Raw genomic sequence first — 14,442 nt, 5'->3', positions numbered from 1 at the left:
CTTAGTGAGAGAACTTAGGCGAGTGCTCGACTGCAGCTAAGCCCCCGAGTGGGAGGACTGCTCTCCACTCGGTAGGATTTTTTCAAACTTAGGCGAGTGCTGGACTGCCGTTAAGCCTCTTAGTGAGAGAACTTAGGCGAGTGCTCGAATGCAGCTAAGCCCCCGAGTGGGAGGACTGCTCTCCACTCGGTAGGATTTTTTTGAACTTAGGCGAGTGCTGGACTAGCGTTAAGCCTCTTAGTGAGAGAACTCAAGCGAGTGCTCGACTGCAGCTAAGCCCCGAGTGGGAGGACTGCTCTCCACTCGGTGGGATTTTTTCAAACTTAGGCGAGTGCTGGACTGCCGGTAAGCCTCTTATTGAGAGAACTTAGGCGAGTGCTCGACTGCAGCTAAGCCCCCGAGTGGGAGGACTGCTCTCCACTCGGTAGGATTTTTTCAAACTTAGGCGAGTGCTGGACTGTAAGCCTCTTAGTGAGAGAACTTAGGCGAGTGCTCGACTGCAGCTAAGCCCCCGAGTGGGAGGATTGCTCTCCACTCGGTAGGATTTTTTCAAACTTAGGCGAGTGCTGGACTGCCGTTAAGCCTCTTAGTGAGAGAACTTAGGCGAGTGCTCGACTGCAGCTAAGCCCCGAGTGGAAGGATTGCTCTTCACTCGGTAGGATTTTTTCGAACTTAGGCGGAACGGATTCGCGACTAAGCCCACCCACTGGGGGATTTCAGGAGTAAATAAGAACAACACAATCGAATGAGAGAACCGTAAGCTCTTGTCTTTGATAAACGAATTACAAAAGGTGTTGCTTATTACATTTTATTCGAACGAGTGTTTAAGTATAAAAGGGGCGGAGCAGCTCCGCGTTCCAAGCCCTGTGGCTCGTCTTTCTGATGCTCGATACTGTAAAGATGGTATGCTCGTTGTGGAGAACTTTGGTGACGATGAAGGGGCCTTCCCAAGTTGGAGCGAGCTTGTGTGGTTTCTGCTGATCCACTCGAAGAACCAAGTCTCCTTCTTGAAAGGCCCGACCCCTCACATTCCTGGCGTGGAATCGACGCAAATCTTGTGATAAATGGTCGAGCGGATCAAGGCCATCTCTCTTTCCTCCTCTAAGAGATCGACTGAATCTTGCGGCCTGCTCTGCTTCTGCTTCGGAGAAGAGTTCAACTCGGGGTGCGTTGTGGAGCAAGTCACTTGGCAGAACAGCTTCGGCTCCATAGACTAAGAAGAAAGGAGTTCTTCCAGTCGACCGATTAGGAGTTGTCCTTAAACCCCACAGAACTGACGGAAGTTCATCAACCCAAGCACCTGCTGCGTGTTTGAGATCACGCATCAGTCGGGGCTTCAGTCCTTTGAGAATTAGGCCATTGGCTCTTTCTGCTTGTCCGTTCGACTGCGGGTGAGCAACAGAAGCATAGTCGACTCGAGTGCCCTGAGAGGCGCAGAAAATTCTGAACTCATCGGAATCGAAGTTCGATCCGTTGTCCGTGATGATGCTGTGTGGGACTCCATATCGGAACGTCAATTCTCTGATAAAACTGACAGCGGTGCTAGCGTCAAGGTTCTTGATGGGTTTGGCTTCGATCCATTTGGTAAACTTGTCGACTGCAACGAGCACTGAGTGAAGCCGCTTCTGCCGGTCCTCAGCGGTCCAACCATATCCAGTCCCCAAACAGCGAAGGGCCAGACGAGGGGAATGGTCTTCAGGGCTGACGCTGGCTTGTGAGACATATCGGAGTAAAATTGACAGCCTTCACATCTGTCGACTATATCTTTCGCCATCTCATTTGCTCGTGGCCAATAGAATCCAGCTCGGTATGCTTTAGCCACGATGGCCCGAGAGGACGCATGGTGACCACAGGTCCCCGAGTGGATGTCATTGAGGATCATTCGACCTTCTTCTGGTTGCACTTCTGACCGACTCCAGTCACACTTTCTCTGAACAGCTGCCCTCTTATCACAGTAAAAGCTTTAGATCGACGGACGATCTGTCGAGCTTCTTCTTCATCCTCTGGGAGCTCTTTCCTGAGGATGTACGCAATGTAGGGCACCGTCCAGTCTAATGGCCAGAACCTCCATGATTAGGTCGACCATAGCTGGGACCTCGACTTTAGTCGGATCCGTGGTGCTCTTAGGTTGTGGGGGCTCTTCAATGAAAGGGTCTTCCTGAACTGTCGGCGTGTGAATATGCTCCAAGAACACATTGCTGGGAATGGCCTCTCTCTTGGAACCTATATTTGCCAATTCATCGGCTGCTTGATTTTTCAATCGGGGGATGTGGTGGAGTTCTAACCCCTCGAACTTCTTCTCAAGCTTTCTCACCGCATTGCAGTAACCAGTCATGGCTGGGCTTCTGACATCCCACTCCTTCATCACTTGATTAACTACCAAATCTGAGTCACCATAGACCATGAGGCGACGGACGCCGAGTGAGATGGCCATGCGCAACCCATATAGGAGTGCTTCATACTCTGCTTCATTGTTGGAGGAATCAAAGTGAATCTGGAGGACATATCTGAGCTTGTCTCCTCGGGGGGATACCAGAACTACTCCAGCACCAGAACCGTTCAACATCTTGGATCCGTCAAAGAACATGGTCTAGTGCTCCGAGTGAACTTGAGTCGGCAGTTGTTGTTCGATCCACTCGGCGAGGAAATCTGCTATTGCTTGGGACTTGATAGCTTTCTTGCCTCAAACTTGATATCCAAGGGAAGGAGTTCAATCGCCCATTTTGCCACTCGACCAGTTGCATCCCTGTTGTGCAGAATCTCTGACAATGGAGCGTCGCTGACGACTGTAACAGAGTGATCTGAGAAGTAGTGTGCAACCTTCTTCGTGGTCATGTAAATTCCATAGACAAGCTTCTGATAGTGAGGATATCTCTGCTTTGACGGGGTCAGGACTTCAGAAATATAATAAACTGGGCGTTGAAATTTGTACGCTTTTCCTTCTTCCCACTCGACCGTAAGTACTGTACTGACGACTTGTCCAGTGGATGCTATATAAAGCAAAAGAGCCTCTTTGCTGATTGGAGCAGCAAGCACCGACTGGGTGGAAAGCAGGCTTTTAGCTCTGCGAATGTTGTATCAGCTTCTGGAGTCCACTCGAACGCATCTGATTTCTTCATCAGTCGGTAAAGAGGCAGGGCCTTTTCACCGAGGCAAGAAATGAATCGACTTAGGGCGGCCAAGCAACCAGTAAGCTTCTGGACATCATGCACATGCACGGGGCGTTTCATCCGAAGTATAGCGCCTACTTTCTCTGGGTTAGCATCGATTCCTCGTTCGGAAACAAGAAAACCGAGTAACTTTCCGCCTGGAACTCCAAACGTGCATTTTGATGGATTGAGCTTGATATCATACCTTCCGAGGTTGGCAAAGGTTTTGGCGAGGTCGGTCAGCAGGTCAGAACCTTTACGTGACTTGACCACAATGTCATCCATGTATGCTTCCACATTCCGACTGATCTGAGTGAGCGGGCACTTCTGAATCATTCGCATAAATGTGGCTCCGGCGTTTTTTAAGCCGAATGGCATTGTGACATAACAGAAGTACCCGAACGGGGTGATAAAAGTTGTCTTTATTTCATCGGGCATGTACAGACGGATCTGGTGGTACCCGGAGTAGGCATCCAAAAAGGACAAACGCTCGCACCCAGCAGTTGAGTCGACTATTTGATCGATGCGAGGGAGAGGGAAGTGATCTTTCGGGCAGGCCCGATTGATATGCTTGAAATCGATGCACATGCTAAGTGAGTCATCTTTCTTTGGGACCATGACAACATTGGCTAACCACTCGGAGTGGTAAATCTCTCGGATAAACTCAGCTGCCAAAAGCCAAGCCACCTCTTCGCCGATTGCTTTTCTTTTCTGGATGGCGGACCGTCGAAGATGCTCTTTGACTGGTTTCACTTTCGGGTTGACTCGCAAACGATGCTCAGCCAGTCCCCTGGGAACACCTGGCATGTTAGAAGGCTTCCATGCAAAGATGTCCCAGTTCTCACGGAGGAACTGGATGAGCGCTTCTTCCTATTTGGAGTCGAGTGTGGTCAAAATGTGGATCGGAGCTGCATTGGGGTCCGTCGGGTGAATGTGAACAGACTTCGTCTCGCCAAACGACTGGAATACTGAATCCGTGGCTGGCTTCTTGGCTCGCAACAAGTCACTTGGGTCTGCATTTTTCTGGTATTCTTGCAATTCTGCCACGGCCATCTGGGCATCGGCGATCTTTGAGCCCTTCTGAAAACACTCTTCTGCCTTTTCCGATTACCAGAGATAGTGATCACTCCTCTGGGACCAGGCATCTTCAGTTTGAGGTACACGTAACAAGGTCGAGCCATGAATCGTGCATAAGCTGACCTGCCCAGAATTGCATGATACGCACTCTGAAAATCCACGACTTCAAACGTCAACTTTTCTTTGCGGTAATTTTTGGCATCACCGAAAACCACGTCGAGTGCAATCTGACCGAGGGACGCAGCCTTCTTGCCTGGGATGACCCCATGGAAACTCGTGTGGCTTTCACTGAGTCTAGACATCGGAATGCCCACTCCTTTCAACGTTTCTGCGTACAGAATGTTCAGGCCACTGCCACCGTCCATCAGGACCTTTGTCAGTCGAGTGCCTTCGACCACCGGGTCGACCACCAGCGCTTGCCTCCCAGGGGTGGCGATGTGCGCTGGGTGATCAAACTGGTCGAACGTAATGGCAGTCTGCGACCATTTCAAGTAATTGGGTGTCGCCGGAGCAACCATGTTCACTTCTCTGTTGATGACTTTCAATCGACTATTGTTTTCAACATCAGCAAAAATCATCAGAGTGGAATTCACGTGAGGATAACCATCATCATCTTCCCCTTCACTCTCAGCCTTGTCTGCCTCCTTCTCCTTTTCCTTGGGCTGTTTCTCTCGGAACTGCTGGATCAGGAGCCGACACTGTCGAGTGGTATGCTTCGGATAAATGAAATTACCTTCTTCATCTTTTTTGGTGTGGATATGGCATGGCAGATCCAACACGTCATTTCCATCTTGATCTTTTACTTTCTTGGGGTTCCACGGCCCTTTGGGCTTCCGCTTGAACTTTCCTTGAACCACAGCCAAGGCCTCACCCGGAGCTGCTGGTTCGGCCTTGCGTTTTTGTTTCCGACTGGAGTTTCCTCCTCCGGCTTTGTGGGCGACTGCTTTGTGCTTGCCGCTCCACAGTCGCTCCTCCTCTTCACCATTGGCATACTTGGTGGCGATTTCCATCATCCGAGTCAAAGTCATGTTTCTTGTCCGACCAAATTTCAGATTCAACTCTCGGTACCTGACGCCTTCCTTGAAAGCACAAATTGCCTAATGATCAGACACATCTTCCACCGTGTGGTGCAGGGTGATCCACCTCTGGATATAATCTCTCAAAGTTTCATTCAGTTTCTGGACGCAACACTATAATTCTGTCAAACCTGTTGGCCGCTTGCAAGTACCCTCAAACGTTCTCACAAACACTCGGGCGAGATCTTCCCAAGTATAGATGCTGCCAGGCGCCAACTGATTCAGCCACGTCCTAGCCGAGCCCTCCAACATCAGAGGAAGGTGTTTCATGGCCACCTCACCATTGCCGCCACCAATCTGGATAGCCACTCAGTAGTCTTCGAGCCAGCTATCAGGCTGTCCAGATTGGTGCCGCTTGCAAGTACCCTCAAACGTTCTGACAAACACTCAGGCGAGATCTTCCCAAGTATAGGTGCTGCCAGGCGCCAACTGATTCAGCCACGCCCTAGCCGAGCCCTCCAACATCAGAGGAAGGTGTTTCATGGCCACCTCATCATTGCCGCCACCAATCTGGACAGCCACTCGGTAGTCTTCGAGCCAGGTGTCAGGCTTGGACTCTCCGGTGAACTTACTGACTCCAGTCGCCAACCTGAAGTTGGGGAGAATCACTGCAGCTCTGATAGCTCTGCTGAAGCACTCTGGGCTAGAGACATGCACCCTGTTGCTGGTTTGCGGGCCTCTGTCATGGCCATCTCGGTGAGCTTTGTTTCTGTCGACCAAGCCTTGTACGAGAATAGATCTCGCATCAAAGCCTGGCTCCCTGGGGTCGACTGGAATACCTCTTCCGACGCTGTTAGGGCGCCTGTCTTCATGTGGCCGTGGCACGTACGACCCACTCCTTGGAGGAGGCGTGGGCACTCGATGGCAACCATTGCGATCGGCTCGACGATCATACTGCTCCTGGTTTCTGTACTGATCACGCCGCTCTCCACGTCCCTCACGCCTCGGGGGCGATCTCGGGCTATGGGCCGACTGGACCGTATCTCCGACCACAGATCTGCTATGGATCCTATCCCGCGACTGATACACGGCCGTATTCTGCTCTCCTGCTGCCCGGAGCAAGGCCCTGATCTGCGCCAGACCTCGGCCAGCTTCTGACTGGGAAGGTTGAATCGACTCTGCTATCTGGGCCACAGCTGCTAGGTTTTGGATCGGCGTTCGGTATACCTGAGCCGGAGGTGGAAAAAGTTGGCGTCGGCTGGACTCGGGAGCACGTTGACGAGCGCGATCGTCGAGTGCGCGCTGTAGGTTCTCCAGCCGAGTGCGCTCAGCCAGATTGGCCAAGCGAGCCTGTTCCAAGGCCTGGGCCTCGGGCGTTTCTCCAACTATAGGAGTATGCAGGGCATCCATGTTTCGGCGACGAAGTTCTTCTCTCTGCTGCGAGGAGAGAGGCTTGGGGAGGTACTCCTCGTGAACGCGCGACGGATCGCCGTTCCCGTCACCTCTGTCTTCACGATCGAAGCCAGGAGGACCGCGTGGTCCATTGACCATCAGGACTTCCGCTGCCGAGTCATTGCTGCCGCACTCGGATGCAGTCTCTACGGAGCCAGTCGACAGATCGAACAGGCCGTAGAGAGACTCGTCGGGCTCGAGCGCCGCGACTTGAGGGGTGGCCGACTGGCGGGCCACCGCATGCTTCACCCACCGTTGAACCCTCGACCGGCCGGTGCACTTGTTCCGGCGGGTCGCGGGGAGGGGGAAAGCCGTAGGAGTCGACTGGTACTGGGTCGACGGTTGCCGCAGGAGGACGCCGCGGACGCACGCGTGAAAGTGCGTCGCCCCGCGGGCGGGGAGCGCATCGACATCGAGTGGTGCCTCCTGAAGCCAAGCAGAGTCGTCGGCGACAAACACGAGCGCGCCGAGACGGATCTCGCGGCCCTCAGCCAAACCTCTGCCGGGAACCATGATGATGGGGATCGGAAAAATTGCAACTTCTCCAATAAGTCGCTAAGACACCTGCCCCACGGTGGGCGCCAACTGTCGTGGATCTAAGACTGACAGTAGAATTGGGGGTATGTATGAGGAGGCAAGATCCTAGCTATGGAGTAGTTGTACAGACGAATTTTACGAGTTCAGGCCCTTCTCGGAGGAAGTAACAGCCCTACGTCTCGGTGCCCTGAGGCGGTCGACTGGATTATACGTGTGTGTGTGTTTACAAAAGTGTGAACCCTTGTCCCAGAGAAGGGGGGTGGCTTATATAGAGTGCGCCAGGACCCCGGCTCCCCTCCGTTACACAGGGTTCAATGTTCATAAAGGTGGGGCGTTACTGGTAACATCTACAATAGTGTTATAAATGCCCATAATGTTATGGTTTAAGTCACGACCGTTGCAGAGTGGAGAGCTTCTCGTCTTCTGGTGGTCGAGTGTCTTCAAGGTGGTCGAGTGTCTTCAAGGAAGTCGAGTGAGCACATCTTCATGGTCGAGTGGATGATATTTTCTCTTTGTCTGCTTCTAATTCTTTGTAAAGATGTCCTCGGGGAGGGTATGCTGGACAGGTCCATGACCCTACCCTAGGTACATAGCTTCATCAGCAGGACCGCCACGACAGAAACACCGAAAAAAGCCATGATCATCCAATATACACCAGAGGGGGTGGTGGGGGAGGGGTCAAACACAAGAGCCTTGCATACGTATAGTATACTAGTGGACCCGTTGCGCCAAATGACGCAAAGGCAATGCTAAAGCCATGCCCGCGATGAAATAAAATTCCATGGTTTAATCCCCTTTAATAGGAAACATGGTTGATGTTGTGTACAATGATATGGATATATACATTTTAACTTAAAACAAAATATACAATGAGACACACACACGCCCACACACACACACACATTCGTATTTGGTGGTATAAAGTGCCATTTTAAATCATGTTTCCGGCTGCCGTCGTCGATACCATGCTCCTTGACCGCTGCTCGGTGTTAGGCAGCAGAGAAGTGAAAGAAGAAGGATCCATGAGTGGATCGAGCTGTCACCAACCACCAGGTCGCATCTGATCTCGCCATCAGGGAAGTGGAAGAAGAAGGATCCAGGAGTGGATCGAGCCGCCACCAACCACCAGCTCGCAGGTGTTAGCCGGTGTCCCTCTCCCGTCCGCCGCCGGGCCTCGAGTGGATCTGTTGCGCCAAACGACGCAGAATAGAAAATTATGGAAAGCACATATGGTAAATTTTTTAACCCCCCTTAATAAAAAGAGAATGGAGGCCTGCTATCTATAATAAGAATGGAGGCTTGCTATCTACTACAATAAGATGTATAATAATATTACCCATTGCGCCAAATGGCGCAAGGTCCCATTTCCAGTTCACCCCCTCGTCATTCATGCTTCTCTTATATGACTCTCTAATTTATTTGGTTCGAAAGAAAATGTATACTGGATGAATTATGAGAACTAACAAAAAATCTTATGCATCATAGTAGTTAAACAAAATGATTGTAAATGATGTGACATTTCATCTCCAGTATACCTAAGCAAACTAATTTAGCTGCCCATCAAGACGTAGAAAAACCCTTGCTGCTGCAAACTTGCGCGTTAATTCCCCCTGCAAGCATAGCTCGCGCAACCCGGCTTCAAGGATGGATATGGGGGCATTGGTCCTGTCATGATTTTCTTTTGAGAAGGCAAAACACACCAGTATGAGATTATTAAGAAAAACACATTTATATCAGTTTCTAATTGGCTCACATTATAGCAGAAATAAAGAGAAATAATGCGCTATGGTCATGACGTAAAGTCATAGTTGTGAACAATTAATTTGACCTATTCTTTTTCTTCCTGAAAGAACAGACCAACCTACACTCACATGCAACGGAACAAATTACCTAAAAAGATAAGGTATAAGTATTACCAATCAACAATATCTATATCCAACAAACACCATTTCAATAAGTATTACCAATCAGCAATATCTATATCCAAGAAACACCATTTCAAAGGGAACAAACTCAGAAGTGCCTAAACCATGTGAAGGAATAACAACCACAACCCAATATCCCATATTTGGAGTAGATATTTCTTTGCCCATATCAAATAAATCATACATACCCTCATGATATATCAAATGCTTACACATGAAATGGGAATAAAAAGAAATGGCAGAAATCATCCATCAACAGAGCTAAAACAGGACGGGAGTGACACAGGCATGCTAGATTGACAACAAAAATATAAGAAATCCATAAGCATAGACACTACTGTATTAAAAGAAAAGCACAGAAAAAAATATAGAAATGGTTAATATGCTATTTTTTTCGCCATAAGAACAAGAAAGGTGTAACATGAGCAAGGATCTATATTATAAAGGTATACACTATACAGCTCAAAAAAAATTTAGCAGACTTTCAATGTCCAATTATCGGTATATTTTTTTCCTGTACAGAGAAGAAAATTAGATAGCAAGCTTTTGGTGTCCGACTCCTGTTATCCAAGTGAAGTAAGCTTTTACCATCCAGTTTGGTCATTAAGTTAATAATAAATCCAGTATAGCTATATGATAACATTATCACCTCTTATTTCAATTGGTATGTGCACCTGAGGTCAGATGCGTGCCTTTGATTCCTCCCATAGTTTTTTGTCCTGTCGATTGAAATAGTCACACGCATAGCTAAGAACTAAACTGTAGTGGCAGCGAGGTTTGCTTGAATGGCCTGGCCTAGTGGCCTGCTTGAACGCTAGGCTGACTGGTGGTGTATAGCATGAGTTTACTTCTTTAACAAAATAGGAAAGGTGTGGCTTATAGCATGAGGAATCAATGCAAGAAATTAAACTGCCTTCCAAGGAACTACTATCTAAATTTCCATACAGAAGTCTAACTCTTCAATTTGCTTCTATATTTAGGACAAAAATAATTGCAGTTACGAATCATTATCTGTACATAGGTTCTAGAAGATATGAAGCTAGTAACAGAAATACCTTGCAATATCTCTTGTGCATACTTCAAATAACAAATTTCTTCCTTAGTCGTGCAAGAATCCGCAAACCTCTTTCGCTTGCCAATGAGCAATCTTACTAACGGTCCTACAAATCAAAAGAAAATATTGATTTAAGGAGGAGAAACAAACACCAAAAACTTTTAGATATTGACATAGGCATAGCTTGCGATGATTACGAAATGAGATAAAAATGGGAGCAGCCAACTATTTGTTCTTACACTGAGAAGAACGCCTCAACACATTGTCAAAGCTACCTTACACCAAGTTAACATGGAGATAAATGCTTATTGATATAAAGTGAAATTTTCTGGAATAGAAACAGCAGGATGGTTATGTGTGAAAAGAATAACATGCCTGTTTAAAATAGACCAGAGAGTAGACAGATCGTCCATATGCGCTCACCATGCTGAGGAACGCAGAAACGATCTTGCAGGCACTCCACAACACCAAAGGCCCAACAGGCACCACAATGACCCTGCCATTGTTAACTAAACATACTAACCTGAGCATTTGATTCAGCCGTTATGTAAAAAAGCAAAAAATAGTTACTGAACCTAGCCTTGTTATGGTACCGATTCAAACTAAACTAAGTACAAAATATAGATAGAAAAATTAACAAAAGTAGAACGAGCACACCTGCTTGAACAACTCTAGCAACCTGTTATGCCAATCAAGATACCTCACAAAATATTCTCAGAATGCAGTGATCAATATTTACGCAAACCAACCACCGCCGCGTCACCTTCTCACCTGCAGCTTGGGAGCAGGCCACTGCCATTGGCTGCCACTCTGCCTCTTGGCGGCTGAATCCACCCCTGTTGTGGTTGTCGGCGTTGTTGGAAAGCAGAGTGGTTTGGAGCGGCATGCCATCATCGACCATAAAGAGCACTACCACTTCCGTTAACAGTATCATGCTAACCAGTAACATATATGCATACATCCTAAGTAGTAAATATGAATAATACTTCATATCATGATATCATGTAAGAATAAAATCCAGCTGGTAGGCTTCTCACTGTTACTTCAGTAGGAGATGGCTACCTCATCTTTTACTATTTGTTTACACCTAAAAGTAAAATATACGGCTTCTCACTATTAATTCAGGAGGTAGGGCGCTCACTGAGATTTTTACCAATGTCAACCATAGGATTCATACCTCTATCGATGGCAAATGCATCATAAACATGATCCTAGTCTTGTTCAGACACTACAACTTTAGATTCAAGCTGTCGAAGAGTGGAATCTATCACATTTGGGTACAATCAGATTCCGTTGCCGGATATCTCAAGAAAATGCGATATGACTCTTTTGTAGCTTTCTTTGTATTCATGAGTACAGTGTGATGAACATTATTCAACAAGAAACCAATTTTAGCTAGCAAGAACAGAGGGTAAGCCTGAAACTCACCATGGCTAACAAAAGGCCGTCGCTCGCATGAGAGCCAATTTCAACTTCCAGAGACAGGGTAAACTCTAAACTCACCAAGGAAGCATGCGTATGCTTTGCTCCTGCTTCTTCTGATAAAATTAACAAAGTTCAGACAAGAATAGTAGGAGCACAAGATCCTGGAGGCCTAATATGATCACACACGGGACAAGAAACAAACCAGATAGAGATTACGTCAGAAAGGAAGCAAACCTCGAGCAGCAGAACAGAGTTACAACAATGCAGGAGATGAAGATGTAGCAACACAGGAGATCGTAGAACCTGCTAAATAAATAGAGATGAAGTAGTCAGAGCAGGCAAAGAAAACTTCATGTGGCAAGGCATTCAAACATTTTACAGTTCAGTTTGCAAGTTCAAAATTGACCAGCGGCGCAGAACTGGAGAGTAAAAGACCAGCACGATTATGCATGCTTACCATCTTTTACATTGAAATAAAGCTGGATTGCAACTGAAATATCTCTCCTTGTATCTCCTATATCCCACACACCTAAATTAAACAAGCAAGTTAGCATGTCATTATTTACAAAGAAACACCACAACAACCTAATCAACTATATCCTTCTTTAATAATTTCCTTTCTTCTCTGTAGTGCTAATTTTTCAACAAGGCACAATGATTTATCCCTATTTACTCTTACACTAAGATCTAAATTTTGTGTGTGGCATATATGTTAATACACCTAGCCTAAAATCTGAGAAGAGTAAAAACATATGAAGGACAGGAGCATCATGAGGCCTAGGTTGGGATCAGCTCACCTTCTAGCACAGGACGAACTCATCTGGACAGTACCAAATAGAACATTCAATCCTTAACAATCTCTTCAATAATCTGGAAGAGAAATGCATCCCGTTACAGGCGAAGAAGCTCACGTTGCATCTCATGTGTCCAGTCAACAAAGAGTTGCCCGCAATGTTCCACATCTCATCTAATACTTTTGTCACTCGTTGCTCCGCAATGTTCTAGATCTCAATATATTGTCACTAAAGAAACATTCGTGAGAATATTTCGATCAGACTGGAGAATCAACTAATAAATATGAACTACTATTTTGATGTTGTATTTTATACACACCTTAACAAGGCCGATCGAGCTATAGGTTTGGTCCATGCGGTTGTGGAGTATCTTGCATCTCCTCCTTTTATCCAAGAATCTAGTGATGGGAATCCACTCCCTCAAGCCGGAGAAGAAACATAAAGATAAAAAGATGCGGGGCTGAGAAAATCTCGCCGGAGAATAAGAACAGAGCATGGGCTGGGACTTACCAGGCTAACCAGGGTGATGCGCTCAGGGCCGGTCCTATGATTTCGGGGGCGAAACTAGAACCCAGGGCCCTTTTTCTAAAATGGTAACCACGTGTTTGTACGACATCAAAATAATAATAAGCACGCTTAAGTTGCATTTAACAACTATGTATAAGATAAAAAAACTATGTAGTATATGATAATTAATTTGTCGAGAAACTTAAGTTACTCACTGCAAGGAATATGTAGCGGCGATGTTTCATATGAGATGAAAGATAAATTTTCACACACCTCTTGTGAAGCCAGGCACAAGTAAAACTCTATATATTAGGTGGGCAAGAGTTGATCGATATATCCACCAATAATCTATCCTGAAAAAAATCAAAAGTAAAAAAAAGATCCATATAGAGAGGGTAAGCTAAATCATGCACTGTATACTAGGAAATATGAAACTTGGGAGTGCATAACTATAATTTTCCCCACATGAGTGCACATATTGGAATTGCATCCGGTTGAAATGCCTGAAAATGCATGGTGTCACAGCCATGAACTTGATTACAACAATGAAGATTTATATAACCTAATTCTTGGCTACTAAAATAATATGTATATACGTAGAAGTTCAAATCAATTAGCAATGCACATGGGCCTCTAAAACTTCCAATGACGCGGTGTCACAGCAATAAAATAGTAGGCATATGCATAGAAGTTCAAATCAATTAGTAATACACTTGGGCCTCTAAAAATTCCATTGACGTAAATCTCCTATATAGTGGCCCACAAACGTGGTCATTACAGAACACAATGTGAAAATTTCTGGCCTAATTGGGAGACTCATAAATCATATGCATATTTTTCGTCTGTATGTGGGCATTATTCGGAATCAAGATATCCTTGGCAATGTCTGTAGAACATAAAGTTACGTAATCATATCCCCAAAGTTGTCAGCAGTTACACACAATCAGTGCCAAAACTGAACCCTAACAATCACAATACTTAAGAAATCCTCCTTTCTCGTTTCAATGTACCATCCAACTAGATCGCTAGTTCGCTACTACAAGAAACAACAGTCTCGAGAAGTACCACGGAGATGGTTCCTTTTTTCAGAAAGGGGAAATAAGAGAGATGCATTACCACATGTACTGAAGGAGGATGAAGGTGCGCGGACGAGGGATGTCTCGGCGGCTGCATGGCCGACGTACTCCCAGAACAATCGTGGGGCATGTCGTCTGTTGACCCCGGCAAAAACCTTAGAACCAGCCCTCGCGGCTCGGCTTGTCGGCGTGGCCGGCGATGGGCGACTGCCGCCACGATTTCAGGAGATCAAACGTCGGGCACGATCTAATCTATGCGTCATCAGAGGGGCTGCGTGTCTTCCGCCTGCCCACCTCCCGTTTGGGCTGTGTGCTGGGCCAAATCGACTAGTATACGTGACACACATACATATAAAAGGGGGCCCCTTGATCCCGGGGGCCCGGGGCGGCCACCCCCCTGCCCCCCCTCAGGGCCGGGCCTGCCGGCGGC

At 47.0% G+C, this 14,442-nt stretch overlaps 1 long non-coding RNA gene across 3 annotated transcripts; it reads right to left on the bottom strand.

The window, feature by feature from the left end:
• Positions 1-8,040: 8,040 nt before the first annotated feature.
• LOC125553865 lies at positions 8,041-12,937 on the bottom strand. Of its 3 annotated transcripts, XR_007304241.1 has the most exons (8): positions 12,749-12,937; positions 12,433-12,657; positions 12,093-12,164; positions 11,870-11,938; positions 11,639-11,748; positions 10,634-10,706; positions 10,212-10,316; positions 8,041-8,415 (listed from the first exon to the last, which is right to left on the bottom strand). It is a non-coding gene; the product is annotated as an uncharacterized LOC125553865 (long non-coding RNA). The 3 variants fall into 3 exon arrangements; XR_007304242.1 differs by lacking the exon at positions 8,041-8,415 and having other exon boundaries at positions 9,279-10,316; positions 11,870-11,941; XR_007304240.1 differs by lacking the exon at positions 8,041-8,415 and having other exon boundaries at positions 9,280-10,316.
• Positions 12,938-14,442: the final 1,505 nt, after the last annotated feature.

The sequence above is a fragment of the Triticum urartu genome, chromosome 4, assembly GCF_003073215.2.
Source record: "Triticum urartu cultivar G1812 chromosome 4, Tu2.1, whole genome shotgun sequence".
Lineage (NCBI taxonomy): Eukaryota > Viridiplantae > Streptophyta > Magnoliopsida > Poales > Poaceae > Triticum > Triticum urartu.
Note: the sequence above shows the minus strand (reverse complement) of the source record. Positions and strands in the feature narration are given on the sequence as shown.